General features: G+C 44.5%; 2 non-coding genes across 2 annotated transcripts; both read left to right on the top strand.

Annotated features, from left to right (window-relative positions):
• The first annotated feature begins 7,327 nt into the window (after positions 1–7,327).
• On the top strand, positions 7,328–7,400 carry TRNAV-AAC (transfer RNA valine (anticodon AAC)). The gene has a single exon. It is a non-coding gene; the product is annotated as a tRNA-Val (tRNA).
• Positions 7,401–7,486: 86 nt separating this feature from the next.
• TRNAV-CAC (transfer RNA valine (anticodon CAC)) lies at positions 7,487–7,559 on the top strand. Its single transcript has one exon. It is a non-coding gene; the product is annotated as a tRNA-Val (tRNA).
• The last annotated feature ends 6,256 nt before the right edge of the window (positions 7,560–13,815 follow it).

Raw genomic sequence — 13,815 nt, forward strand, 5'->3', positions numbered from 1 at the left:
AGAACAAACACCGACTCTACCACCTTCTAAAAGACGCAGTTGTACTACCTGCTCATTTGTATCTGGTTTCAGAAGGCTTTCTAAATATGACTGCAAAATATGTAAAGAATCAATCTGCCTTTCCCATGCAACTTTCGTCTGCCAGCCTTGCTTTTCTAAGTGTACCTGTGCTGCTTCTGCTGCAATTGAAACCACTGAAGATGAGTAGAAAATAATTAAGTAACATCTAAGTGCAATATCCTTTAAGTTTTTTTCCATAATTTTATTTTTAAGCAATAGTTAAGTAAAGATAACTGGAGCCTATTTGGCGGTACTACCGAAAAGTGGTACTTTTAGTTTTAATAAGTTTATGGTTAATAAATGTTTTTTTTGCATCTGATTTGGTGTAATCTCTTTTAATACATTCCTATGAAGGTCACTGACTACTTCTATAGTCCTGAAATTGAAATATGTAGCTACTATAGGTGGTTTTCTGACCTGTGCTTGTCAGGCACATTGCGCATGAACTGAGGAGAATCTATATTGCGCCTGACGGAGGGTTAAACATCTTTAGCTTTGCATGGAGTTTCTGAAGTGTAGTGGTTGTCACGTTCACCTCACACGCGAACGGTCCCCAGTTCGAAACTCTATAGAAGCATGACATTAGGTGTTGATATTAAAGCTTTTGATGTTGAGTCTTTGTTCTCGATGGCTCGTCATGACCACAGTAACATTCCGCAGCCGGTTTCTGTAGTGTAGTGGTTATCACGTTCGCCTAACACGCGAAAGGTCCCCAGTTGGAAATTGGGCAGAAACACGCTGTTACCCTTTGGTATCCAAGCTTTTGACTTTCAGTTCTTGATCTCGATTGCTTGTTGTCACCACAGTAAGCGCTTGCATCCGGTTTCTGTAGTGTAGCGGTTATCACGTTTGCTTTACACGGGAAAGGTCCCCAGTTCGAAACTGGGCAGAAACACAGCTTTTTCTCTTGGAAAACGATCTTTTTGACTTTCAGTGCTTGTTCTTTATTGCTTGCCATGACCACTGCATTTTTTTTTTTTTTTTTTTAAATCGGTTTGTTTCTGTAGTGTAGCGATTATCACGTTCGCTTTACACACAAAAGGTCCTCAGTTTGGAACTGGGCAGAAACACAGCGTTTCTCTTGCAAACTAGCGCTTTTGACAATGAGTGCTTGATCTTTAATGCTTGCCATGACCACAGTAAACGCTCTTGTCTGGTTACTGTAGTGTAGTGATTGTCCTGTTTGCCATCCTCCTGAAAGTTCCCTGTTTTGATCCCGGGCAGAAACATGTGGCTTTTCTTTATTTTGATCACAAATGTATATTGTTGGCTTAATTAGCCTTAGTTAGCATATTCTATTGCTGGTTTAATGAGCATTACTTTTACCAATGTGATTATTTCTACCCGTTTTTGCTTTTGGCAAGCATGTGTGTTTTTGACAGTGTCTAAGTGTTCCTAATTCAAGTAACACCTGATAGGATCAAGGTGCGAAAGCAGGCATCTAGGTGCTTTTTCTTTTTGGCTTTTGGACAAAGGCATGAGAATGTTTTGTGGAGCATGGTTTTGTTTCCCTGTTTGTTCTTTTTTCCAATAGCCTGACAAATGAAAGGTTCCTGTGTTGAAAAATGCACTTTGTCCTGTCTTCAGACATAGAGGAAGACCTCTTGACTTTGGCTGGATGTTTTTTTCTTTTTCAAGTTCATTTCAGCATGTTTAAACATCTTCAGCTTTGCATGGAGTTTCTGAAGTGTAGTGGTTGTCACGTTCACCTCACACGCGAACGGTCCCCAGTTCGAAACTGGATAGAAGCATGACATTAGGTGTTGATGTTAAAGCTTTTGACGTTGAGTCTTTGTTCTCGATGGCTCGTCATGACCACAGTAACCTTCCGCAGCCGATTTCTGTAGTGTAGTGGTTATCACGTTCGCCTAACACGCGAAAGGTCCCCAGTTTGAAACTGGGCAGAAACACGATGTTACCCTTTGGAATCCAAGCTTTTGACTTTCAGTTCTTGATCTCGATTGCTTGTTGTCACCACAGTAAGCGCTTGCTTCTGGTTTCTGTAGTGTAGAGGCTATCACGTTCATCTCACACGCGAAAGGTCCCCAGTTCGAAACTGGGCAGAAACTCAGCTTTTCTCTTGGAAAACGATCTTTTTGACTTTCAGTGCTTGTTCTTTATTGCTTGCCATGACCACAGCACTATTTGTTTTTTTGAATCCGTTGGTTTCTGTAGTGTAGCGGTTATCACGTAAGCTTTACACGCGAAAGGTCCTCAGTTCGAAACTGGGCAGAAACAAAGCGTTTCTCTTGCAAACTAGTGCTTTTGACAATGAGTTCTTGATCTTTAATGCTTGCCATGACCACAGTAAACGCTCTTGTCTGGTTACTGTAGTGTAGTGATTGTCCTGTTTGCCATCCTCCTGAAAGTTCCCTGTTTTGATCCCGGGCAGAAACATGTGGCTTTTCTTTATTTTGATCACAAACGTATATTGTTGGTTTAATTAGCCTTAGTTAGCATATTCTATTGCTGGTTTAATGAGCATTACTTTTACCAATGTGATTATTTCTACCCTTTTTTGCTTTTGGCAAGCATGTGTGTTTTTGACAGTGTCTAAGTGTTCCAGGGGAAGAGTCTTGAGGAGATCATTTGCATATTCCCAGTGCCTTCTGGGATAAGTGAAGAGTCTCCGTGAGCTCAACGATCACTGGGTTTTGGCCGTTGCAGCTGAAAAGAGGAAATCGGAAAGATTTTTGCTCATCTTTCATCATTTTTGAGAAATCTCAAGATGGAAGAGGCCAGGAGCCATTTGGTGAGCTGCATTTCTTGCTACATGTTCACAGACTTACCAGTGGAAAAGCCAAACTTCACATGCCACAAATGCAAGCTTGTGACCCTGTTGGAGGAAAAGTTGCAAAATCTCGAAGAGAGGTTAGCTACGTTGAAGATCATTAAGGAAGGTGAAGAGTTCTTGGACAGGGCAGAATTATCTCTTCATGTTACAGAAAGAGAAGAAATTCGAAGTGCACCTGAATAAACAGAGGAATGGAGACATGTGACCCAGAGAAGCAGGAGGATCAGGAGGCAGTCAGCACCCATACTGCTCAGAAACCAGTACCAGGCTCTCACGCAGGAAAACGATGACGAAATACATCAGGATAAGACTTTGCCAACAAACAGCAACCTTGTACGCCTTCAGAGTCCTCCTAGATGGAGAAAGAAAAATGTTGTGAAGAAGAAACGGAGAGTGGTGGTCAAGGGGGATTCCCTGTTGAGAGGAACAGAGGCCGCTATCTGCAGACCGGATATAACTTCAAGAGAAATGTGCTGTCTTCCAGGTGCAAAAATTAAAGATGTGTCTGACAGGATATCAGGACTCTTCAGACCTACAGATGACTATCCATTCCTGCTACTACATGTGGGAACAAATGACACCGCAAGAAACGACCTGGAAACCATCTGCAGAGACTTTGAAGACTTAGGCAAGAAAGTGAAAGAACTGGGAGCGCAGGTGGTCTTCTCTTCCATCCTCCCAGTGGATGGCCATGGAACAAGGAGGTGGAATAAGATTCTGCAGGTGAACAACTGGCTACGTCGATGGTGCCGTCAGCAACGATTTGTATTTCTGAATCACGGAGTGAACTACTTATACGATGGACTACTTGCTAGAGATGGGGTGCACCTTACGAAGACTGGAAAGCAGGTATTTGGAAGTCGCCTTGCTACACTTGTAAGGAGAGCTTTAAACTAGAACAACATGGGAAGGGAAGCAAAAGACCAGAAAAAGCCATACACCTGACAAATGCTATTGAGAACTCTGCTATTAGAAGTGGAAAGGAAGAACAAAGACGAAAGAATCTAATTAATAAAAATATTGGAGAAAGAGAAACCAATCACAAACTAAAATGTTTCTATACTAATGCACAAAGCATGGGCAACAAACAAGGAGAATTGGAACTACTAACACAGGAAAAGAAATATGATGTCATTGGAATCACCGAAACTTGGTGGGACAATACACATGATTGGAATACAAGACTAGAAGGATACAACTTATTTGCAAGAAACAGACTTGATAAACGAGGAGGGGGTGTCGCATTGTATTTTAGAAACGCGTATATCTGCACAGAGATTGAAGCTTCAGAGACTGGGAGTTCTGTGGAAACTGTTTGGGTAAGAATACAAGGACAGAACAATGGAAAGGACACCATTGTAGGCATTTACTACAGGCCGCCTGTGCAAGCTGAAGATATGGATGAACTCTTTATGCATCAAATGGCCAAGTTCTCCAAAAAATATGACATAGTTGTCATGGGAGATTTCAACTATCCAGACATTTGTTGGGAATCTCTCTCAGGCAAAACTAACAGGTCAAGGAAATTCTTATCCTCTCTTGCTGACAACTTTATCTTCCAAAAGGTAAGGGAGAAAACAAGGGGAACTGCTACCTTGGATCTAATCCTTATAAACAGGGAGGAAATGGTTGAGGAGGTAAAAGTGGCTGGGACCCTAGGAGGTAGCGACCATGCTATTTTAGAATTTTGGATAACTAGAGGCGGAAGACCTGTGAAGACTCAGACGTCAAGGTTAGATTTCAGAAAGGCAGATTTTAAGGGATTCAGAAAGAGAATTGGAGGGATCCAATGGCTGGATATCCTTAAAGACAAAAATGTCCAGGAAGGATGGGAAATCTTGAAAAATGAAATTCTCAAAGCACAGTTGTTAACAATTCCGAAAAGAGGGAAGAATAGGAAGCATTTAAGGAAACCAGGATGGATGAACACAGAACTTAAGCACATGCTAAAAAGGAAGAAAAAAATGTTTATAAAATGGAAAGAGGGAGGCATATCTAAAGAAGAATATAATTCTGTCTGCAGAACCTGCAGGGCACAAATCAGATTAGCTAAAGCTGAAAATGAATTGAGGCTTGCAAGAGATGTCAAAAGCAATAATAAAGGATTTTGGGGATATGTCAAAAGTAAAAGAAAAGTCAAAGATGCTATAGGATTTTTACAGGATGAAAATGATGAAATGGTAAGACAGGATGTTGAGAAGGCTGAACTTTTAAATTCCTATTTTGCATCTGTTTTCTCTCAGAAAGGAAATGTAACATCAACTGTTATTCACTGTGCTATTAAGGGAATAGAAGAATCCAGGATATCTATAAACAGAAAGATAGTGAGGAAACACTTAGCTAACCTAAATGAATTCAAGTCTCCAGGTCCAGATGAATTACACCCCAGAGTACTGAAGGAGATAGCAGAAGAAATTTTTGAACCCCTCTCCATAATCTTTGAAAATTCTTGGAGAACAGGAGAAGTGCCAGAAGACTGGAGAAGAGCAAATGTTGTTCCTATCTTCAAAAAGGGGAAGAAGGTGGACCCAGGCAACTATAGGCTGGTGAGTCTGACTTCTATACCAGGAAAGATCTTTGAACAAATTATTAAACAACATGTATGTCAATACCTGGATAAGAATGAAGTGATTATACAGAGTCAGCATGGGTTTGTAACTAATAAGTCATGTCAAACTAATTTAATTTCCTTCTATGACGGTATCACTGATTGGGTGGATCAAGGAAATGCTGTAGATATAGTATATCTTGACTTCAGCAAAGCATTTGACAAAGTCTCTCATACAATCCTTATTGAAAAAATGACTAAGTATGGAATGGACAAGGCAACTGTTAGGTGGATTCATAACTGGCTTAGTGATCGGACCCAAAGAGTGGTCGTAAATGGCTGCACATCCAGTTGGAAGAATGTCTCAAGTGGGGTACCACAGGGCTCTGTCCTGGGCCCTGTATTGTTCAACATCTTTATCAATGATTTAGATGAAGGAATTGAGGGTAAACTGATTAAATTTGCTGATGACACAAAGCTAGGAGGGATAGCTAATACTAGAGAAGAGAGAGAGAGGATTCAAAAAGATTTAAATAAACTGGAGAAGTGGGCAGCAACTAACAGAATGGTTTTTAACAGGGAGAAATGCAAAGTACTACATCTGGGCAATAAAAATGAAAAAAGCATATATAGAATGGGAGGAATAGGGCTAAGTGACAGCACATGTGAAAAAGACTTGGGTATACTAATAGATCACAGACTGAATATGAGTCAACAGTGTGATGCAGCAGCAAAAAAGGCAAATGCAATTCTAGGATGTATTAACAGAAGCATACAGTCTAGATCACGTGAAGTAATTATTTCCCTCTACTCCTCTTTGGTCAGACCTCATCTGGAATATTGTGTCCAGTTTTGGGCACCACATTTTAAAAAAGACATCAACAAACTGGAGCAAGTTCAGAAAAGAGCGACCAGAATGGTGACCGGTCTGCAAACCATGTCTTATGAGGAAAGGTTGCAGGATTTGGGAATGTTTAGTTTGCAAAAGAGAAGACTGAGAGGAGACTTAATAGCTGTATACAAATATCTAAAGGGCTGTCACATTGTAGAAGGATCAACTTTATTCTCATTTGCACAAGGAAAGACTAGAAGCAATGGGATGAAACTGAATGGGAGGAGACACAGATTAGATATTAGAAAAAACTTGTTGACAGTTAGAGTGATCAATGAGTGGAACAGGCTGACACGAGAAGTAGTGAGTTCTCCTTCATTGGAAGTCTTCAAACAGAGGCTGGACAGATATCTGACTGGGATGATTTAGCGAATCCTGCTTTGAGATGGGGGTTGGACCAGATGGCCCAGGAGGTCACTTCCAACTCAATGATTCTAATTCAAGTAACACCTGATAGGATCAAGGTGCGAAAGCAGGCATCTAGGTGCTTTTTCTTTTTGGCTTTTGGACAAAGGCATGAGAATGTTTTGTGGAAAATGGTTTTGTTTCCCTGTTTGTTCTTTTTTCCAATAGCCTGACAAATGAAAGGTTCCTGTGTTGCAAAATGCACTTTGTCCTGTCTTCAGACATAGAGGAAGACCTCTTGACTTTGGCTGGATGTTTTTTTTTTTCAAGTTCATTTCAGCATGTTTAAACATCTTTAGCTTTGCATGGAGTTTCTGAAGTTTAGTGGTTGTCACGTTCACCTCACACGCAAACGGTCCCCAGTTCGAAACTAGATAGAAGCATGACATTAGGCGTTGATATTAAAGCTTTTGACGTTGAGTCTTTGTTCTCGATGGCTCGTCATGACCACAGTAACCTTCCTCAGCAGGTTTCAGTAGTGTAGTGGTTATCACGTTCGCCTAACACGCGAAAGTTCCCTAGTTCGAAACTGGATAGAAGCATGACATTAGGCGTTGGTATTAAAGCTTTTGACGTTGAGTCTTTGTTCTCGATGGCTCGTCATGACCACAGTAACCTTCCACAGCCGGTTTCTGTAGTGTAGTGGTAATCACGTTCGCCTAACACGCGAAAGGTCCCCAGTTCGAAACTGGGCAGAAATACGCTGTTACCCTTTGGTATCCAAGCTTTTGATTTTCAGTTCTTGATCTCGATTGCTTGTTGTCACCACAGTAAGCACTTGCATCTGGTTTCTGTAGTGTAGCGGTTATCACGTTCGCCTCACACGCGAAAGGTCCCCAGTTCGAAACTGGGCAAAAACACAGCTTTTTCTCTTGGAAAATGATCTTTTTGACTTTCAGTGTTTGTTCTTTATTGCTTGCCATGACCACAGCATTTTTTGTTTGTATGAATCGGTTGGTTTCTGTAGTGTAGCTGTTATCACGTTCGCTTTACACCTGAAAGGTCCTCAGTTCGAAACTGGGCAGAAACACAGCGTTCCTCTTGCAAACTAGCGCTTTTGACAATGAGTGCTTGATCTTTAATGCTTGCCATGACCACAGTAAATGCTCTTGTCTGGTTACTGTAGTGTAGTGATTGTCCTGTTTGCCATCCTCCTGAAAGTTCCCTGTTTTGATCCCGGGCAGAAACATGTGGCTTTTCTTTATTTTGATCACAAACGTATATTGTTGGCTTAATTAGCCTTAGTTAGCATATTTTATTGCTGGTTTAATGAGCATTACTTTTACCAATGTGATTATTTCTACCCGTTTTTGCTTTTGGCAAGCATGTGTGTTTTTGACAGTGTCTAAGTGTTCCTAATTCAAGTAACACCTGATAGGATCAAGGTGCAAAAGCAGGCATCTAGGTGCTTTTTCTTTTTGGCTTTTGGACAAAGGCATGAGAATGTTTTGTGGAGCATGGTTTTGTTTCCCTGTTTGTTCTTTTTCTCCAATAGCCTGACAAATGAAAGGTTCCTGTGTTGCAAAATGCACTTTGTCCTGTCTTCAGACATAGAGGAAGACCTCTTGACTTTGGCTGGCTGTTTTTTTCTTTTTCAAGTTCATTTCAGCATGTTTAAACATCTTTAGCTTTGCATGGAGTTTCTGAAGTGTAGTGGTTGTCACTAGAGTTGAGCGACTTTTGGTTTTTTAGGGTCGCGTTTCGTTTCGTGAAACCCGACTTTTCCAAAAGTCGGGTCGAGCAAGATCGTTCGATTATAAGTCGGTGTCGTCCCGAAACACGAAACCCAATGTACGTCAATGGGGAATAAAAGTCGGCAGTGAGAGGAGGACAGGAAACACACCTACAGTGCCCATTTGAATGCCAAAAGCATCAATTCTTCTTACTTAAGCTTGTCAACCTTAATTAACTTCATAATACAAGTTACGCACTGAAAAATGGGGGTTATTTGGCTAAATTTGTGGGGGGGGGGCTGGCTGCAGGTTTTCATGTGCCCTGGGCGAAAGAGCGCCCCTTTAACACATACCACAACTCATCATGCTCCGATATGGCAGAGAAATAGCGGTATAGTACAATGAAAAATACCTCACTTTTTACATCTCATGACGAGGCCCATCTATTTCTCCATACAAAATCATTGGTCCCATATAATGTTTGAAACAGTATATGATGAGCTCCACATAATGCTACAGTATGTCTTGGTCCCCATGGATGAAGCTCCACTGTCTTATGGGCCCAAATAATGCTCCAAACATAATGGGCCCCATTTCTAATGCTCTAGTGTATAATGGGCCCTGTACATGCTGCTCCAGTGTCTGATGTCCACCTTTGGAATGTTCCAGTGTATGGTGGGCCCCATCTATCATTCTCCAGAGTATAGTGCGCCCCAAAAATTGCTGTCCCAACATAGAAAACAATCAAATAAGTCTCCTCGCTAGGGAATCCCTGTACTTGTCTGGACAGGTGCTGTAGCTTGCTTAACAGCTCGCCAGCCGTTCTCACGCCCAGTATGGATTGCACGTGATTGCACAAAGGTTAGAAAGGGTACCGTATCCCTGGATAACATGTATGGATAGCGTACACATTCAAAATATATGTCTATACAGCATGAGGCAGGCTCAGACGGTGTTAGGGCCAGTATGGATTGCACGTCATTGCACAAAGGTTAGAAGGGGTACCGTATCCCCGGATAACATGTATGGATAGCGTACACATTCAAAATATATGTCTATACAGCATGAGGCAGGCTCAGACGGTGTTAGGCCCAGTATGGATTGCACGTCATTGCACAAAGGTTAGAAAGGGTACCGTATCCCTGGATAACATGTATGGATAGCGTACACATTCAAAATATATGTCTATACAGCATGAGGCAGGCTCAGACGGTGTTAGGCCCAGTATGGATTGCACGTCATTGCACAAAGGTTAGAAGGGGTACCGTATCCCCGGATAACATGTATGGATAGCGTACACATTCAAAATATATGTCTATACAGCATGAGGCAGGCTCAGACGGTGTTAGACCCAGTATGGATTGCACGTCATTGCACAAAGGTTAGAAAGGGTACCGTATCCCTGGATAACATGTATGGATAGCGTACACATTCAAAATATATGTCTCAGGAGGCAGGCTCAGACGGTGTCAGGCACAGTATGGATTTGACAGCCCAGATTACACAGCGGAGGAGCAGGGAGAGGTAAAGATTGCAAATGCTGGGGCCCTGGCAAAGCAAGGGGGGCCCACTCATGGGCGTCGGTACTGGCACTGGGCCCCTCATAGTACAGCGGTGTGTCTGACGGCGGGTGTGCACCACCACCGTCAGAGACACTTGATTGCACTATGAGGGACCCTGTGCCAGTGCCCGCGCCCAAGAGTCGGCCTACCCACCTGTCCAGGGCAACGGCACTCGCATGGTGTCGTGCGCTAGGTGGTGACCCCGGCCATGGGGGGGAGGCAGCACAGTTAGGGAGTTTTAGAAAGTGGCATATGTTGATGTTGGACATTCAACTGATGCAAAAGGCGAAATAGGTGAAGTACCAGGAAGAGGTGGACCAAAGCAAGCCATTTTTCTGTCACCCTATGTGTCATCAGGGGAAGGTGGGACAAAATCCTTGGAAACCCATGCGTGGTTCATTTTAATGAAGGCTAGATCATCCACATTTTGGGTTGACAGACGGGTCCTTTTTTCTGTCAGGATTGATCCAGCTGCACTGAAGACTCTTTCCGATAGCACACTTGCAGCTGGGCAAGCGAGCTCCTGTAAGGCATATTGTGCCAATTCAGGCCAGGTGTCCAGTTTAGCGGCCCAATAGTCAAAGGGGAATGACCTGTGTGGGAGAACATCGATATGGGAGGAAAAGTAGTTTGTAACCATAGTTGACAACTGCTGTCTCCTGTCACTTTCCATCGATGCAGTATTACCAGTTGTGTGAGCGGTATTTGAAAAATCAGTCCACAACATTGTCATGAAACCCCTGTCTCCAACGCCACTTCTGCTGTGTGCACCACGAACACCTCTGCCAAGCTGCCCCCGGCCCGTACGGCTCGTGTGAGAACCATCACCGCTGCTGTGTGCTGGGAATGCCTCAAGCAACCGATTTACCAGAGTTGCTTGTTTATTAGCCAATATTAGGTCAAGGTTCTCCTGTGGCATGATGTTTTGTAATTTGCCTTTATAGCGTGGATCCAGGATGCTGGCCAACCAGTAGTCGTCATCGTTCATCATTTTGGCTATGCAGGGGTCCCTTTTTAGGATCCGCAAGGCATAATCTGACATGTGGGCCAATGTTCCCGGTGTCAATGATGCACTGCGAGTGCTGGGTGGAGGAGCACTTTCTGGCAAATCCACATCCCTCCAGTCACGCACAAACCCTGTACCAGACCTTGCCACGCCAACATTTTCACTTGCCCCACGAGATGCATCCTCCTCCCCTAAGTAATCATCCCCATCATCCTCCTCCTCCTCCTCCTCTTCTTCCTCCACCTCGTCCAGGAGAGGTCCCTGAGCAGACAATGGCTGAATGTCATCAAGGATTCCCTCCTCCTCTTCCTCCTCATCAACATTGGCTGCAGACGCCTGCTCCTTAAGGTGCGTCAAAGTTTGCATGAGCAGACGCATAAGTGGGATGCTCATGCTTAGGATGGCGTCGTCTGCGCTTACGAGCCGTGTGCATTCCTCAAAACACTGAAGGACTTTACAAAGGTCTTTCAGCTTCGACCACTGCACGCCTGTCAACTCCATGTCTGCTCTCAAAGTGCCTGGCCGTGTATCCTCCCACAAATGCATTATGGCCTGCCTCTGCTCGCACAGCCGCTCTACCATGTGCAGGGTGGAGTTCCACCTTGTTGCAATGTCGATAATGAGGCGGAGGTTGGGAAGGTGGAGCAATCGCTGCAGCTTCTGCATACGAACGGAGTGTACTGGCGACCGGCGGATGTGCGCTCACAGTCTTCGCACCTTCTGGAGCAGGGCTGTTAACTCCGGATAATTTTTGAGGAAGCACTGCACCACCAGGTTCAAGGTGTGAGCCAAGCAAGGTATGTGGCTGAGTTTTGAAAGGGCTATGGATGCCACAAAATTACGGTCGTTATCACTAACTACCTTGCCTGCCTCAAGATGTACACTGCCCAGCCATGACTCAGTTTGTAGCTTCAAGTACTCGGCCAGCACCTTGGCGGTATGTCTGTCGCCCAAACACATCATCTGCAACACAGCCTGCTGACGCTTTCCACTAGCTGCTCGATAGGGGGACACATCGTGTGCAACAGTGGCAGCTGCAGATGGAGTGCTCGTACGACTGCGCTCTGTGGACGAGCTGTCGCTTCTGGAGGAGGTGGAGGAGGAGGAGGGTCGAACGCCTACAGCCAACTGTTTCCTATACCGTGGGCTAGGCAGCACTGTCCCACCACCGCTGTCCCCTGTGGACCCTGCATCCACCACATTAACCCAGTGCGCAGTGATGGACACGTAACGGCCCTGGCCATGCCGACTGGACCATGCATCAGTTGTGAGGTGCACCTTTCCGCTCACTGACTGCTTGAGTGCATGGACAATGCGGTCTTTCACATGATGGTGGAGGGCTGGGATGGCTTTGCGAGAGAAGAAGTGGCGACTGGGTAGGTCATAGCGTGGTACTGCATAGGCCATGAGTTCGCGGAAAGCTGTGCTTTCCACCAACCGAAAGGGCATCATCTCAAACGAGATTAGTTTGGCAATGTGGGCGTTCAAACCCAGTGTACGCGGATGAGAGACTGAGTACTTTCTTGACCTACTCATAGTGTCTGGGAGGGTGAGCTGGACTTGAGAGCTGCATATGGTGGAAGTAGCGGTGGACAGGGCGGACTGAGAGAGGGTTGATGATGGTGATGGAGTTGTTGTTCTTTCTGATGGCCTAGAATCAGTCTTTTGTTGATATAACAATGGGATTCCCTGACTGCTGTGGCCTTGCAACGACACCTCAACATTTGCTGCTGTGCTAACCGGTGGGCTTACAGTGGGGGAAACAAAGTAGCGTTGCTGACTACCTTCGTTGTGATCAGTTGCACATGTGGCACTTGAGGTTTGGTGTTGTGTCCACGCTTGCAAGTGCATGCTGGTTAAATGTCTAAGCATGCAACTGGTATTCAAATTTTTCAGATTTTTCCCTCGGCTAAAGGTCTTTGTGCACTTCTTACAGATAACCTTGGCCTGATCATGAGGATTTTGTTCAAAAAACTGCCACACTGCACTCTTCCTACTTTGGCAGACATTTTGCGGCCTAGCACGCTGTGATCTTTTGACCCTCTGGACAAGCTGTCCAGCAACTCTTTTGATGTTTGGAACCTGTCTTTGGAGTGCTCCGGGCCTGCCAGATAACAGCTGTTGCGATGTCGAAGTCTGCTGTGGATGCTCCTCATCTGAGCTATTGGAAGCAGCACCCTCTTCCCCCAATGGATGCCAATCTGGGTCAACAACTGGGTCATCCATCACCTCCTCTTCTATGTCATGTGCACCTTTCTCTGTGTCACCGTGTATGGTGGTATAGTGTGCGGGAAGGGGCACCTGAGTCTCATCAGGGTCAAAATCTGGCTCTGTACACTGCGAGGACAATGTAGTGCTCTGAGTGAATGTACCAGCAGAATCATCCATCAGCGGCTGTGCATCAGTGCACTCCATGTCAGATTCATCTTGGCCTGGGTAATTCACCATTTGACTTGATAATCCAGGCATGGTATGTGAAAACAGCTCCATGGAGTAATCAGTAGTATGGCCTGCGTCATCCTTCAATCTTGGTTGGGGTGAAGGACACAAGGAAAGGTGTGGTTCATGAACATGAGCCTCCAATGACGACTCAGTGCTTTTACTTTTTACAACTGAAGAAGAGGAGGCGATAGAGCTGGAGGCTGAGTCAGCAATGTAAGACAAAACTTTTTCCTGATGCTCTGCCTTTAAAAGCGGTTTGCCAACTCCTAGAAAACTAAGCGTTCGAGTCCTTATGTAGCAAGACGATGACGCAGGATCAGCACCTCCTGCATTCGGTCCTATTTTGCTCTTGCCACTACCATCAGATCCACCACCAACACCATCATTACCAGCTACCAACCCCCGCCCAATTCCACGGCCTCTTCCACCAGCC

This window comes from Dendrobates tinctorius, unplaced genomic scaffold, assembly GCF_039654945.1.
Source record: "Dendrobates tinctorius isolate UK_male_01 unplaced genomic scaffold, ASM3965494v1 ptg000332l, whole genome shotgun sequence".
NCBI lineage: Eukaryota > Metazoa > Chordata > Amphibia > Anura > Dendrobatidae > Dendrobates > Dendrobates tinctorius.